The 15,302-nt window shown below is 41.6% G+C and overlaps 1 protein-coding gene across 1 annotated transcript in view; it reads left to right on the top strand.

The window, feature by feature from the left end:
* Positions 1-15,302, top strand: part of LOC128057592 (ATP-binding cassette sub-family C member 4-like) — a 194,550-nt gene that overhangs the window by 136,289 nt on the left and 42,959 nt on the right. The window lies entirely within an intron of this gene.

The raw sequence follows: 15,302 nt of genomic DNA on the forward strand, positions 1-15,302 counted from the left end.
AAGGGGCTTACACCATCTACGTAAGGCCACAGGTGCCCGCTTAAATAGCAGAGCATGCCCCGCCTTGGGCTCCCTCTTGCATGGGTCTTAGAAGCCCAGGCAAATAAGTAGACACAGTGAGCCTCTATGCTCCAGATGGGAATTCAGCCTGAAAAGGAGAAAAAGAAAAGAAGACATGGGGGGAGCCAGATTTCTGAGAAACTGGTCTGTCTCTTTATTTTCCAGGAAAGCTTTTATACTTTAAGTTGTACATAGATATCAATGGATAATACAAAGTCATGCAGGGTCAGCAGCCCTAACCCTTATCAAGACCAGGCTTTCTCTCTGCATACTTAGCTGTATACACAGGTCTTAGGTGATTTACATCATCATCTGGCCACGAGAGGCCTATTAGCATTTTATGGCCCTTTTCTGATAAGGGTCCGTCAACCAGAAAACTTATTTGCCCTAAAAGTGTTGTTTTTACTAAAGTGTGGTGCCACTCTCAGAAAGCACTAATTAAGGTTACATTCTTACATAGCAAGGATACAACAATTTATAACAAGGAAAGAGGAGTACAGTGATTTATAACAAAGAGAAAATTCATTAACTCAAAAGTCCAGTATTGCTAACATCAAAACTATTATATTCCTTTTTCTATATCCCAATTACATTGATTAATATCCTCCAGGTGCCTAAAAGATAAAGGATATGGAGGCCTGGAAGCAGTCATTAACTCAACAATGAAACCCTTCACCAATATAATTCTTAGCTCTTTAAAAAAGGCTCTATATCTTTAAGATGTTTTAAGCTTCCTGCCTTTCATGGTTGGGGGGCTGTAAATAATCACATGAATAGTTGTAAAAGTCTGGGTAAACCTGTCAGGCAAGTTAGAGAGCCATCAGAGGGATTTGAGCTGAGCACTCCTTTCATATGCAGGAGACTAATTGGAGCTCCAAGTAAACTTTTTTCAGAGAAAGGTGGTCGGGGATAGCTCCCTGTTAATGTCAGAAGAGTGTAGTATAGCAAACAGTAAACAGACAGATTTTGGTTTCCGGGTAGATGCTCGGGCAGAGGACCCCTTGAGACCTGACTCGCCTTGCCCCACCAGGTCTCTCTGCATGAACTTGTCATGGGTGAGGTCTCCGGTGCTGGCTCCTGGCAGGAGTCCCTGCTCCAAAAAAAAAAAAAAAAAAAAAGATACATGATTAAAATACAGAAGGACAATATTATGTGTTCTAAAAGAGAAGAAAGAGAAAATATGCTTCCTCAAAATAGAAGCCCTTCTAAGGGATTTGAGAATGAAGGACAGATGTGTGATCTATTGTCTTCTAGATAGAGATTTTTATTTTATTTTTTAACGTTTTTTATTGTGGTAAAATGTGTAACATAAAATTTTCCATAAGGTCACTTTTAAGCATACAGTTCAGTGATGTTAATCACATTCACAGTATTGTGCAGCCATCAATATTTACTTTATTTTTGGTAATTATGTTAGTACTGTTCATTTTATTTGTACACTGTCATTTTTGGTAAGTTTTATTTCTCTAGAGGTGGATCTACTTCCTGTGAGTTTTGAACTTAACTGGCATAAAGTTACTCTCTAAATCTATATGTTTAAACTCTGCAGCATCTATAATTGTGTTCTTTCTTTTTTCTTTTTAATTTTCTTTTGAGCCTTTTTTTAAAATGAATAATCTTACATGACTTTTTCTTATTTTAAAGAATCACATTTTTTGCTGAATTGATATTTCCTGTTTTCTTTTCTACTTCATGTTATTCTGTCTTTCCTTCAACTTTACATTTATTTTGAGATTTATTTCCTAAAATTCTTAAATTGGAAATTTAGATCAACTTTTAACTTAATCATTTTTCTAGTGTAAGTACATTAGCTACTTTTTCTTTTTATACCCTAAGGCCCATTTAACTATAACCTACAAGTTTGGATACTAGCACTGATCAATAACCATACCATTAAGTATTTTCTAATATCTAACTGAATTCATTATTTATATCTTTTGCCCATGAGTTATTCATAAGGGTAATATTCTCTAAATTTCAAGTGCTAATGTATTTTTTTCTATTAGACTGAACCATGTATAACCACTAACATTCATTCTTTCTTTTCACCTATATAATAAGTTTAATATGGTTCAAAATAATAACTTTTTTTGTTATTAACATATAACAATTTCAACACTTGAATTAGTCAGACAACATTTAATTGAGGATTTTAAACCAAAGGTAACCATGTTTACATACAAAGTTCCTGTTTGTACCACTTGTATTTTATTTGGGAATTTAAAAGTGTTAAAAATATGTGTTCAGTTCAGTCCAGTTCAGTCGCTCACTCATGTCCGACTCTCTGCAACCCCATGAACCACAGCACGCCAGGTCTCCCTGTCCATCACCAACTCCCAGAGTTCACTCAGACTCACGTCCATCGAGTCAGTGATGCCATCCAGCCATCTCATCCTCCATTGTCTCCTTCTCCTCCTGCCCCCAGTCCCTCCCAGCATCAGAGTCTTTTCCAATGAGTCAACTCTTCTCAAGAGGTGGCCAAAGTACTGGAGCTTCAGCTTTAGCATCATTCCTTCCAAAGAAATCCCAGGGCTGATCTCCTTCAGAATGGACTGGTTGGTTCTCCTTGCAGTTCAAGGGGCTCTCAAGAGTCTTCTCCAACACCACAGTTCAAAAGCATCAATTCTTTGGCACTCAGCTTTCTTCACAGTCCAACTCTCACATCCATACATGACCACAGGAAAAACCATAGCCTTGACTAGATGGGCCTTAGTCGGCAAAGTAATGTCTCTGCTTTTGAGTATGCTATCTAGGTTGGTCATAACTTTTCTTCCAAGGAGTAAGCATCTTTTAATTTCATGGCTGTAGTCACCATCTGCAGTGATTTTGGAGCCCAAAAAAATAAAGTCTGACACTGTTTCCACCGTTTCCCCATCTATTTCCCATGAAGTGATGGGACCAGATGCCATGATCTTCATTTTCTGAATGTTGAGCTTTAAGCCATAATCGGTAAAGTTCAGATAAAAATCTCCCCGAGTACTGAATTTTTTTTTTTTTTTTGATACGTGTTGCAGAATAGTTCTCTGGGATGCAGATTCAAATGGAGTTTAGTTCTGGAATGTTTATCAGGGGTGCCCTTGGGATCAACAGTTATAGAATCAGGAGAGAAGAAACAGGGTAGAGCAGAGGGGAAATCAAGCTGGATCACTGTTCAGATGACCTTAGCTGACCCCATGGGGTCTGGAGTGAAGATAGTCCTTCAGGGTTGTCCTGAAAAGTCCACTGGCCAGGCTTTTATGCTTCCCCCTGGATGGGTCGTTGCATACAAGCTTCCCCCAGAGGACCTAGTGGCTGAAGACTGCCCACTGACAGAACATCCAGCAACTGGACAAGTACTCAAAGGGAGGTCTGGACAGCACATCACCATGTCCCCACAGCAAGTACCACAGCTCAAGAGGTAGGTGATGAGGATGCACTGTGGGGAAAACATTTTATTTTTTAGTGTGCAGCTCAACCCTGTGCATCCCCCCCACTTTTAGTCATAAAAAAGTGAGAAATAGTCAGAGGAGCTTTTTTTTTCAAGTCTAAAGCCAATACTGTGCATTTATTTACACAGTTCTATTCTTGAATCAGTACCATGGTTCAAATGTTGAAGAATATACCTGAAAACACAACAGGCCACTTTAAAAATCTTCAGAATTTTGTGAACACAAACCTTGTGTTTAAACTTTTTTAATGCTATTAAAAATATTGAAAATGTATAATAGGGCCTTCTGAAAGCTTGTATGGTCTCATTTTAAACATAAATATCATGGCAACCATGAACTCACACACTAACAGTGTAATACTCAAATTTTCCAAGCCAGGCTTCAGCAGTACGTGAACTGTGAATTTCCAAACGTTCAAGGTGGATTTAGAAAAGGCAGAGGAACCAGAGATCAAATTGCCAACATCTGCTAGATCACCAAAAAAGCAAGAGAGTTCCAGAAAAAATCTACTTCTGCTTTGACTTTGTGGATCACAATAAACTGGAAAATTCTGAAAAAGATGGGAATACTAGTCCACCTGACCCACCTCTTTAGAATCCTATATGCAGGTCAGGAAGCAACAGTTAGAACTGGACATGGAACAACAGACTGGTTCCAAATAGGAAAAGGAGTACATCAAGGCTGTATATTGTCACCCTGATTATTTAACTTATATACAGAGTACATCATGAGAAACGCTGGGTTGGGTGAAGCACAAGCTGGAATCAAGATTGCCAGAAGAAATATCAATAACCTCAGATGTGCAGATAACACCACCCTTATGGCAGAAAGTGAAGAGGAACTAAAAAGCCTCTTGATGAAAGTGAAAGAGGAGAGTAAAAAGTTGGCTTAAAGATTAACATTCAAAAACTAAGATCATGGCATCCAGTCCCATCACTTCATGGCAAACAGATGGGGAAACAGTGGAAACAGTGGCAGACTTTATTTTTGGGGGCTCCAAAATTACTGCAGATGATGGCTGCAGCCATGAAATTAAAAGACACTTACTCCTTGGAAGGAAAGTTATCACCAACCTAGACAGTGTGTTAAACAGCAGAGACGCTACTTTGCCAACAAAGGCCCATCTAGTCAAAGCTATGGTTTTTCCAGTGGTCATGTACGGATATGAGATGGACTATAAAGAAAGCTGAGCACTGAAGAATTGATTCTTTTGAACTGTGATGTTGGAGAAGACTTTTGAGAGTCTCTTGGACTGCAAGGAGATCCAACCAGTCCATCCTAAAGGAGATCAGTCCTGAACATTCATTGGAAGGACTGATGCTGGAGCTGAAACTCCAATATTTGACAACCTGATGTGAAGAACAGACTCATCTGAAAAGATTCTGATGCTGGGAAAGATTGAAGATGGGAGGAGCAAGGCACAACAGAGGATGAGATGGTTGGATGGCATCACCAACTCTATGGACATGAGTTTGAGTAAACTCTGGGAGTTGGTAATGGACAGGGAGGCCTGGAGTGCTGCAGTCCATGGGGTCACAGATAGGATGCGGCTGAGCAACTGAACCGAACTGAACTGAACCATTAACAAAGAAGGTAGTGTTTGAGAGGGTAGTACAGATGGGGCACAAGGTTTTATATGTAAAGGGCTTAGGTGAGCCCTGGTGGCTCAGCTGGTAAGGAATCTGCCTGTAATGTGGGAGACCTGGATTCAATCCCTGGTTTGGGAAGGGAAAGAGTACCCGCTCCAGTATTCTGGCCTGGAGCATTCCAGGGAGTTGTAAAGAGTGACCATGACTGAGTGACTTTCACTTTTATGTGCCAAAGCTGTTAGTAAAAGGTATTAATTTTCCTTTAAAAACAGAGAATATGGATTAACTGAGCTTTTCTAAACCTAATGGTCTAAGAAAACTTTTTTTCCCAAAACTAAAATGGCAATGTGTGTTTAAAAGCGGGTCAAACATATATATATTTTTGAATTTAGAACTAAAAAATAACATTACTGGAAGGAATAGCATGCCCCAGCCCTAATAGACCTCTATCTACACACCTGGCCCACATTACTTGCCTTAGGAGTCAAATTGGGATTGTGTGTGCAGCCTTTCCCTTCTCCAGGAGATCTTCCAAACTCAGGGATTGAACCCACATCTACCGCATTGCAGGCAGATTCTTTGCCAGCTGAGTCACAAGAGAAGCACTAACATTGGATGGTTCTGACTAAATTCACTCTTTCACTCAGCAACCATACTCATACTTATCCATTCCAAAAGGTGGAAGCTTTGGGTATTCCAAACCAGTGTTTTGCCTTTTTTTTTTTTCCTCTGAAAACTAATCATGTTTAAATTTGGAGGAAATTACATTGAAAATATTTTTAAAATTAAAATTTGAAGACTGCCTAGACAGAAAATGAGTCTCTGAAATGGAGTTTATATCACATTCAGTTCAGTTGCTCAGTCGTATCTGACTGTGACCGCATGGACTGCAACACGCCAGGCCTCCCTGTCCATCACCAACCCCCTGAATTGACTCAAACTCATGCCCATCAAGTCAGTGATGCCATCCAACTATCTCATCCTCTGTTGTCCCCTGCTCCTCCCATCTTCAATCTTTCCCAGCATAGGGGTCTTTTCAAATGAGTCAGTTCTTCACATCAGGTGGCCAAAGTATTGAAGTTTCAGCTTCAGCATGAGTCTTTCCAGTGAATATTCAGGACTGATTTCCTTTAGGATGGACTGGTTGGATCTCCTTGCAGTCCAAGGGACTCTTAAGAATTTTCTTCAACACCACAGTTCAAAAGCATCAATTCTTTGGCTCTCAGCTTCCTTTATAGTCCAACTCTCACATCCATACATGACTACTGGAAAACCCATAGCTTTGACTAGATGGACCTTTGTTGGAAAAGTAATGTCTCTGCTTTTTAATATGCTATCTAGGTTGCTCATTGCTTTTCTTCCAAGGAGCGAGCATCTTTTAATTTCATGGCTGCCATCACCATCTCCAGTGATTTTGGAGCTTCAAAAATAAAGTCTCTCACCCTTTCCACATTTCCCCATCTATTTCCCATGAAGTGATGGGACCAGATGCCATGATCTTAGTTTTCTGAATGTTGAGCTTTAAGCCAATTTTTTCACTCTCCTATTTCTCTTTCATCAAGAGGCTCTTTAGTTCTTCTTCACTTTCTGCCATAAGTGTGGTGTCATCTGCATTTCTGAGGTTATTGATATTTCTCCTGGCAGTCTTGAAGCTTGTGCTTCATCCAGTCCGGCATTTCACATGATGTACTCTGCTTATAAGTTAAATAACCGGAGTGCCAATGTACAGCCTTGATGTACTCCTTTCCCAATTTGAAACCAGTCTATTCTTCCATGTCTGGTTCTAACCATTGCTTCTTGACCTGCATACAGATTTCTCAGGAGGCAGGTCAGGTGGTCTTGTATACTCATCTCTTTAAGAATTTTCCACAGTTTGTTGTGATCCACACAGTCAAAGGCTTTGGCATAGTCAATAAAGCAGAAGTAGATGTTTTTCTGGAACTCTCTTGCTTTTTCAAGGTTCATTGATTTAGACAAAACTGTAGTCCATGTGATCAGTTTGATTTTATATCACATTAGAAGTGTTGTATGTAACAACAAGAGGATTGAGGGTTTTTAAACTTTACATTTTGCAACAATAATTTTTTTTTTTAATCTAGGAGTTTATACTGATTCTGGTAAGATATAAAATAGATAAGAGGAAGGGAAAGCTTCTTGGTTTTCAGGTTGGTGTTTTGTTTTGTTTTGTTTTGTTTTTGTCAGTAGAATGCTTTGTGCTGTGTTGTGCTCAATCACTTCATTTCTGTCCTACTCTTTGTGACTCCGTGGATTGTAGCCTGCCAGCCAGACTCCTCTATCCATGGAGTTCTCCAGGCACCCACTACAGTGTGTTGCCATGCCCTCCTGCAGAGGATCTTCTGACCCAAGGATCAAGCTCAGGTCTCTTTCATCTCCTGCACTGACAGGCATGTTCTTTACCATTAACACCATCTGGAAAGCCCCCCTCACAAATAACTAATAAGTGACCACTGCTTTAGGCCACTTATTTCTCAGGTGGTTTATGTAGTGACAGACAGCAGATTCATTCTCCCTGGTGTTCTTGACTGTGCATTGTTAGCTCCCTGATACTGTGGGGAATTCTCCCCTCACCTCCTGCTCTGTCCCCTTCCCAGGACTGCTCTCAGGACCTGAGTTTCTGAGTCATGGTCTACTTGGCAGGATGACGCTCTCTCCCCAGTAGGTCAGTGAGTGGAGGTGGGGAGACTGTTCCCCTTCCCATCTCACCATCCTGTCCATCAGCTTCCCTGGAACTGCAGCCCTGCACTGGGCAGGGATGGTCTCATTTAGTTAACTCAAGAGCTACAGTAAACCAAAAGCATATTTCAGTACAGAAGATAAATAGTTCAAGGATTTGATGACTTGTCCTTTCCCACATTCTAGAAGGGAAATCACTTAAAGAATTGAGCCTTTTGCCAAAAGGCCCCCTTGTGAGAGCTCCCCAGAGGCCAACACCATTCCTCTGGTGCCTAGTTTTTAACTGAGGTCATGCCTTCCACTCTCTTCACATGTATTGCTACCTACCTCTTTTAGGACCCACCCTCAGGAAAATCTCATTGCCATGGAGATCTCATCTCCTGAATCAAGCTCCACACCCCTGGCCAGTCACCAAATCTTGAGTCAAAATCACTCAGTGGAGTGACAGGGGTGTTTCCTGGGGCTCAGGTCAGTAGGGTAGGGTGACTGAAGGAGAAAACGCTCTGATGCTGTTGGCTCCTGGGTCTAGTGTGAGCCTGGGTCTCCAGAAAAATGGATTTCCTTCAAGAATCCCACTTCTGAGAGGTTGCTGAGTGTCAGGCTCTTTAATTCTTTGACCTGACAGAACAGGAACCTCACTTGGCTTCTCTCATGAAGTGAGGCTCAATTTTCCAAGAGTAAATATCACTTTTCAAGAGAACAATGCATACCACACTCATATTAAGAAACAATTCTCTTTGCTAGTCCAGTGCTTCTCCTTTCTCCAGGTCTTCAGGAGAATTACACACCCTTATTGGGCAGAAGAGGGTTTGATTTCTTTCTGTTCTGTTACCTACAATCCTGAGGCAGACCCTAATAGGTGACTTCAGCCAAGTGTCACTCATGTACTGATAGATGGGTAAATATTTGGCTTCAGAAGTAAAGTCTTTAATCAAAGCATAGAGGGGTGAGAGTTCAAGCTCTAGAAGACATATTCTCCCCACAACCAGCCAGGCTGCTGTATGTGGTTCCTGTCAACTGGGAGTGGGCAGAGTTCTTGGGGAGTGAACTCAGCTATACAGCTGCAATTGCAGATCAGTGCCAGGTGCCGTGTCTCTGGACATGGCCCTCTGAGCTGAGGTGTCAGTGAAGCCATTTCACACCAGGGTCTCTGGTCTGAAGGCCTGGGTTCGAGACCTCTGCACAAGATGCCCTGTGAGCAGGTGAAATATCTCAGCACAAAGGAAAAGAAAAAAGGCTGGACTTTTACTTTATGACCCAGATTGTGTGCTTTCTCCCTGGAAACTGTTGGTCTTTGTGGTGACACGTTCCCTCTTTGTGCCTGTCCTGCTCCTCATCCTGAGGGGCCTGAGGGTGCAGGTCCAGCTCCTGCAGCTGCTTTCTGTTGAGTGTGGGGTCATCAGACCCTGAGGAGGAGCAGGACTACTCCTACCACCTGTGGATGTGTCTGGTGCCCCTGGGCCTTGGTCCTAACTGCTCTGTCTCTGCGAGACCGTCATCTGGAGTTTTCTAGATTCTGAGGGTCATGGAGGGGTGCCCAGAAAAGGACAATCCCAGTGATGCTCGGTTGGCCCCATCACCCTGGCCCCAGATTGTTCCCCAGACCAGGGGGTCTAGTGTCTGAAGCCGAGTGACTCTCCCAGTGGCCCATCTGTTCCTCCTTCAGTGAGGCTATATGTATCCTCATGAAAACAGGTCCACATGCTGCCTGGTACACAGACCCCTCCCCAGGCAGCAAACAGGTAATCCAGTGCATCTTGGTCCCCCAGGACCATCCCGGCCAAGGAGGCAGCAGACCTGTGTCACAGCTAGAAATCCTGGCTGGTCTTCTTGGCCACTTTCACCTGAGTGGCTGTTATGGTTTTATTATTATTATTTTTTAATGGTGTCAGTGTTCTATGTGTCACTAGGCCAAGGTCACTAGCTCCCTTCTGAGTGCAACAATTCCTGCAGTTAATCATTTACTCTTTGGGGACACAATTTTGTTGGTTTTTGGAAGAGAAGCTTCAGGTCAGAGAGAGGTTCACAGGAGTAGTCAAGGAGGTCCATTGCCCCAGTTGTTTCTCTGGAGTTTGGAGCTCAGGGGCCCCTTCACTCAAGTGTGATGTTCCCATGGAGTGAACCCCTGAAGCTTCTGGGAAGATGGTAGTTGGCATCACCAAGAGGGGTCCATTCCTCTTAGGAGTAACTGATATTTTAGGCTGTAGGGTTTCCAAATTTTTAGATGAACCTGGTCCTCTGGCTGGAAGGGATGCAGGGGAGGTTGGTGAGTACAGGCATGTGTGCTGTTGCTTCAGTCATGTCTGACTCGCTGCAGCACCATGGACTGTAGCCCATCAGACTCCTCTGTCCATGTGATTCTCCAGGCAAGAATACTAGAGTGGGGTGCCATTGCCTACTCCAAGGGATCTTTCCAACCCAGGGATCAAACCCGAGTCTCTTGTCTCTTGCATTGGCAGGCAGGTTCTTTACCACTAGAAGAGTAGGGATTTCCCATTGTAGACCTGAGAAAGTTTAGGCAATATGTGAAGCATCTAGAGCTCTGGTCCCCTCGCTCCACATCCAGACTTCTATGTACAATTCAACAGTGGGTCTCAACATTTCTTCTAAACGTCTTATTAGTTAATGTTCAGAAAAGAATAGTAGGAAGTTTCAAAAGATCTTGGTTAAAAGCAAAAGAGACAGAAGCTGAAGGGACTGAGTGTATTTGGCAGTTTGGAGAAAGTATGTAACTGAAAAATTACAAATTCCAACTCTAATTGTCTTATTTTTTGCAACAAAAAAGTTTTAAACATGCATGAGATATTAAGAAAGTAGTATATCTCCATCATGCCCATCAGTAGACATTATCAGCATTGTTATTCTTATATTTGGCCTTATTTAAAATGTTTGAATACATTAGGCTTTCCTTAAAATAATTTCTCCTCCAGCTTTATTGAGGACAATCAAAAATGTATATATTTAAGAGGTACAACCAAATGACTTAAGACACATATATACATTGTGAATTACCACAGCCAAGTCAATCAACATAGCCATCACTTCACACTTTAACCATTTTCCTTTTTTCTTTATGTTGAGAACCTTCAAGATCTAGTCTCTTAAAAAATTAAACATACACAGAATATTGCCAACTGTAGCCACACTGCTGTAACTAGTTTTGCAGAATTTACTCATCTTGCATAACTGAAGCCAAAAGCCATTATTAACAACACTGTGTTAGCCAAGATACATGGGAAATTATCAAAGAATAACAAAATGATCTTGTCATAAGCACCACAAACTTTAATCTTTCTTCATTTAGGGTAGTAAGGAAGAGAAACTGCTGAGCTGGTAAGATGATCACACAAATGACTAAAGACAAGAGTGGGAGTCCAAGATTTTGTTTGCTCAGTTCTACAGTGATTCCAAAATTATATTCTAGGCACTTTTCATGCATACTGTCCATCTACCAGTACTGGACTTGGACTTGAGTTCAAATCAGGATTTGTCATTTACTAATTTGAAGAACTTAGACAAGTAACTGTCCTTAAGCCACATCTTTCTCATTTGTAAAAATAGGAATAATAATACCTTCTTGAATTGTTACATTGTTGCAAAAGTAGTGAGGTAAATTTTCCAGAAACATCCATAACCTGTGTTCTGTAACATATGTCACTGTCATTCCACTAAGCCCTGGAGCACATGATGCAAAATCATAAAGCAGTCTCTCTCCCTCATCCATGTTCCCCTTTCCCAATCTAAGAGGGCAGCAAAAAGCCCACAGAGGTCCCTACATAGTGCAACATGTGAGATGCCAACAGCCTGTCCCCAGGAGCAGCATTCATTCATTTTCCAAAATCATTCAGGTTCCTCTATTCCTCTTTTACTTTTCTTTAGCTCTTGAAGCTCTACACACATAATCTGTGCTAAACCCTGCAGTTGTGTGAGGTCAAATGCTTGCCTACAACCTGTGCTTGTGTTCTACCCAAGTTTCTGTGTCCAAGGTACAGTCAGGCCAAACAAATGGAAATGTTGGCATTTGGAGCAGAGAAAGATTTATTGCAGGAGCCACACTAGGAGTACAGGCAGCTCATTCTTATAAAACCCAAACTTCTTGATTGATTTCAGGGGAGAGCTTTTAAAGGCAAGGTGAGGGAGAAAGTCCTGGGAATGTAATCAACTTCTACATCATTCTCTGATTGCTTGAGGGTCAGATAACAGAGTAGGATCACAGGACTTAACATCATCAGTCCTTAGGTTTCAGCTGGTTTGGGTGCTGCCTGCTTAAGGCCATGATGCAGTGACCTTCTTCCATTTGGTGGGGGTTTTAATATCTGCAAGGCAACTCAGAAATATCCATCAGACACTGTCATCTATATCCTTCAGAGAGAAGCTAAAGATTTTGTGACTGCTATATGGCCTATTTATTGTTTAACTTTTTGGTTACCGTATGTTCACTTTCTTCCAATCATTAATTCCTGAGCCAGCCTTTCGTAGCTCAGAGGAGGCCAAGGAGACTAAAACTTTTCTACAAACAAGGGACAGGCAGAGGGCATGGGGTGGGGGTAGTGTCTATCCCAGGAAGGCCCCACAGGGTCCTGCTCCATTCCAGATGGAGAACCTCCCACAGAGCCCTCGTTTGGTCATGATGAGGGCAGCGTGCCCAGATGGCGGGCTGCTATCTCCTACCAACTTTCACTGTATAGTCCATGGGGTTGCAAAGATGTCAGACATGACTGAGCGAATTTCACTTTCTCTTCTTTATTGTGTATTTCTGCTTCCACCTTTGAGGACCACTCTGGGGATGGGGTCCCTGAAACCAGTGGGGTCTTATCCAGATCTTTATCTCAGAGAAGCAGTGCATGGTCTTGATGCACGTGATCCTGCCCAGGAGTCCTATGGTCCTGAAACCACTGAAGAGTCCCTGAGCTGGGAGGAAAAATGTAGATAAAAAATGACTCAGAGAGGTGAAGCTCTTCACTAAAGTTTCCATCCAGTAGCTGGGACTACTAACTATGTGGGCCTGACCTTTGGGCTTGAACCACACTTCCGTGATAGCTTTTTTGTTTGTTTGTTTCTGGACCCTAACCCATTCATCTTTGCCACAAATTCTGATATTTCCTTTTTTTTTTTTTTTTTTTTAGTAGGAGAGCCTTGGTGATTCTCAGGGGTTGGGAGCTCCTATGCTTATTTTCATGGTGTGTATTCAGTGTGTATAGCTATATCTCTTGGCCCATTTGGTGGTCCTTAAATAAAAAGGAGATTATGGATGTGGTTACCGTAAATCATAACAAAGTAGACAAACATCTCAACTTCAAGCAGAGCAATCAACTCTCCAGACATGTTCTATTTGTGAATTTTGAAAATGTATGTGCATGGAAATGAAAGGTGAAGACTTCTCATTGATTTTGGTAGTCACCCATTTCCAGTTTTCCTGCTTGAGCTATTATTTCTTATTTTACATGTGAAGTCACTGAAGCAGAGAGTTTGAGCAAGTTGCCTACGGTTACACAGCTAGTAAGTGAAAGAATTGGATCCCAAACCAGGGAGTCTGGTTCCCAGGCCTGTGTTGCCCTGTATGTAACTGCAGTGCTGAGCTGCTTCTACTTGTTCTTAAATGCAGGGAGAAGGTGATTCCAAACACATCTTTGGTCTTGTAGGCAGGAGTTTCTCAAAGGAAGTTCTTAATGGCCTTGCTGTTGGAGATGATGCATGGGTGAAACATCTCTGTAATCAAGGATTAGTGTGGCTTTCCTCAGAGTATGACTCTCAGACCTGCAGCATCCTCATCACCTGGGAGCTTGTTAGAAATGCAAATCCCCCTACACGCCTCTAGATCAATTCTGTAAAGTTAGAAGCTCTGGGGATGGGTTTTAAACAAACTCCAGGTGATTCTGATGGAAGGTGGAGGCTGGCTTTTGCTTTAAGCCATTCCTCCCATTGACATTGGTAATTCAGTGTTAACTTTTAAAAAGGGGTCCAGACTTTGTGAAGTTGGTTGTTGACCATGATTGCCATCCTGTATGTAAAGTCTGAGGTACCTTCAAGATTTCCTTTTGCCACCCCGCCCCCACACCCCCCACTGCCCCGAGGAAAGATGAAATGAGTCCATCCAGGAAGTGCTGCCCAGATACAAGGCCCACCTTGTAGAGAAAAACTGAGTTGTCATCTTCTCATTGGGTATTTGCTTTTCTTCTCATGTTTCATCTGCTTTCTCAACTTGTAAATGATGCCATTTACTGACTTTATATAAATGACTTTATACAAATGACCTCACTGAGATGTTAGTGTTTTCACAGCACAAGTTGGATGTAGGGTTTAAGAGAAGTTGTACATTACGGTTATTGGTAATTGTTGTGAATTTTAGGAAAGAATATTTATTTTTCTCTTTCTGTAAAAAAATTAAAGCTATAAAAGAAGAAAGGAATAAGAATTTATTTCTATCAGTCAAATATACTTGCTGATATTTTGGTTTTATTTTCTTTCCCCTAGAAATCTTTCTGCACACCTGAGCATGCATGCTTTTCTATAAAACTAAATTTGAATCTTGAGTCCTTCTTAATTTTCTATGCTTACTTTGCCAACAAAGGTCCGTCTAGTCAAGGCTATGGTTTTTCCAGTGGTCATGTATGGATGTGAGAGTTGGACTGTGAAGAAAGCTGAGCACTGAAGAATTGATGCTTTTGAACTGTGGTGTTGGAGAAGACTCTTGAGAGTCCCTTGGACTGCAAGGAGATCCAACCAGTCCATTCTGAAGGAGATCAGCCCTGGGATTTCTTTGGAAGGAATGATGCTGAAGCTGAAACTCCAGTACTTTGGCCACCTCATGCAAAGAGTTGACTCACTGGAAAAGACTCTGATGCTGGGAGGGATTGGGGGCAGGAGGAAAAGGGGACAACAGAGGACGAGGTGGCTGGATGCCATTACCGACCCGATGGATGTGAGTTTGAGTGAAGTCCGGGAGTTGGTGATGGACAGGGAGGCCTTGCGTGCTGCGATTCATGGGCTTGCAAAGAGTCAGACAGGATTGAGCAACTGAACTGAACTGAATGTTTATTTATGGAATTAGATAATGTTCAAAACATGGTATTTAATGCAATTTATGCACTCTTTCACTTTTAACAGTTTGTTGCTAATTATGATATAATGGCCATATCACAGGGATATATATTTACCTTACCCTAATATTTAGGTCCATCTTTCCTTTTTCTATATTCCCAGAAGCAGGATAAACTGGTGAAAAGCCAAACTAGTTTTGATCAGGTTCAGACCAGTTTGCCCTCTTAAAGCTCTTGTGTGCTATTTCATTGCCATCTTTGAGTACCAGAATTACGTTTTTATTAGGTCAAAATTTAAAAATAATTCAAGCAGTTTTAATTTGAATTTATTTGATTGGTGGAGATGGAGCTTTTTTATTGATCATTTGTCATCCTTTGAATTGTTTATTAATGTATGTTTTTCCTATAGGGCAATTATTTTTAAAATAACTTTCAATAGTGCATATAATACTTTTTCAACTTTTCATTTGTCCTTTAGTGGTTTTACCTTG

Source organism: Budorcas taxicolor, chromosome 12 (assembly GCF_023091745.1).
Source record: "Budorcas taxicolor isolate Tak-1 chromosome 12, Takin1.1, whole genome shotgun sequence".
In the NCBI taxonomy this organism is placed as follows: domain Eukaryota; kingdom Metazoa; phylum Chordata; class Mammalia; order Artiodactyla; family Bovidae; genus Budorcas; species Budorcas taxicolor.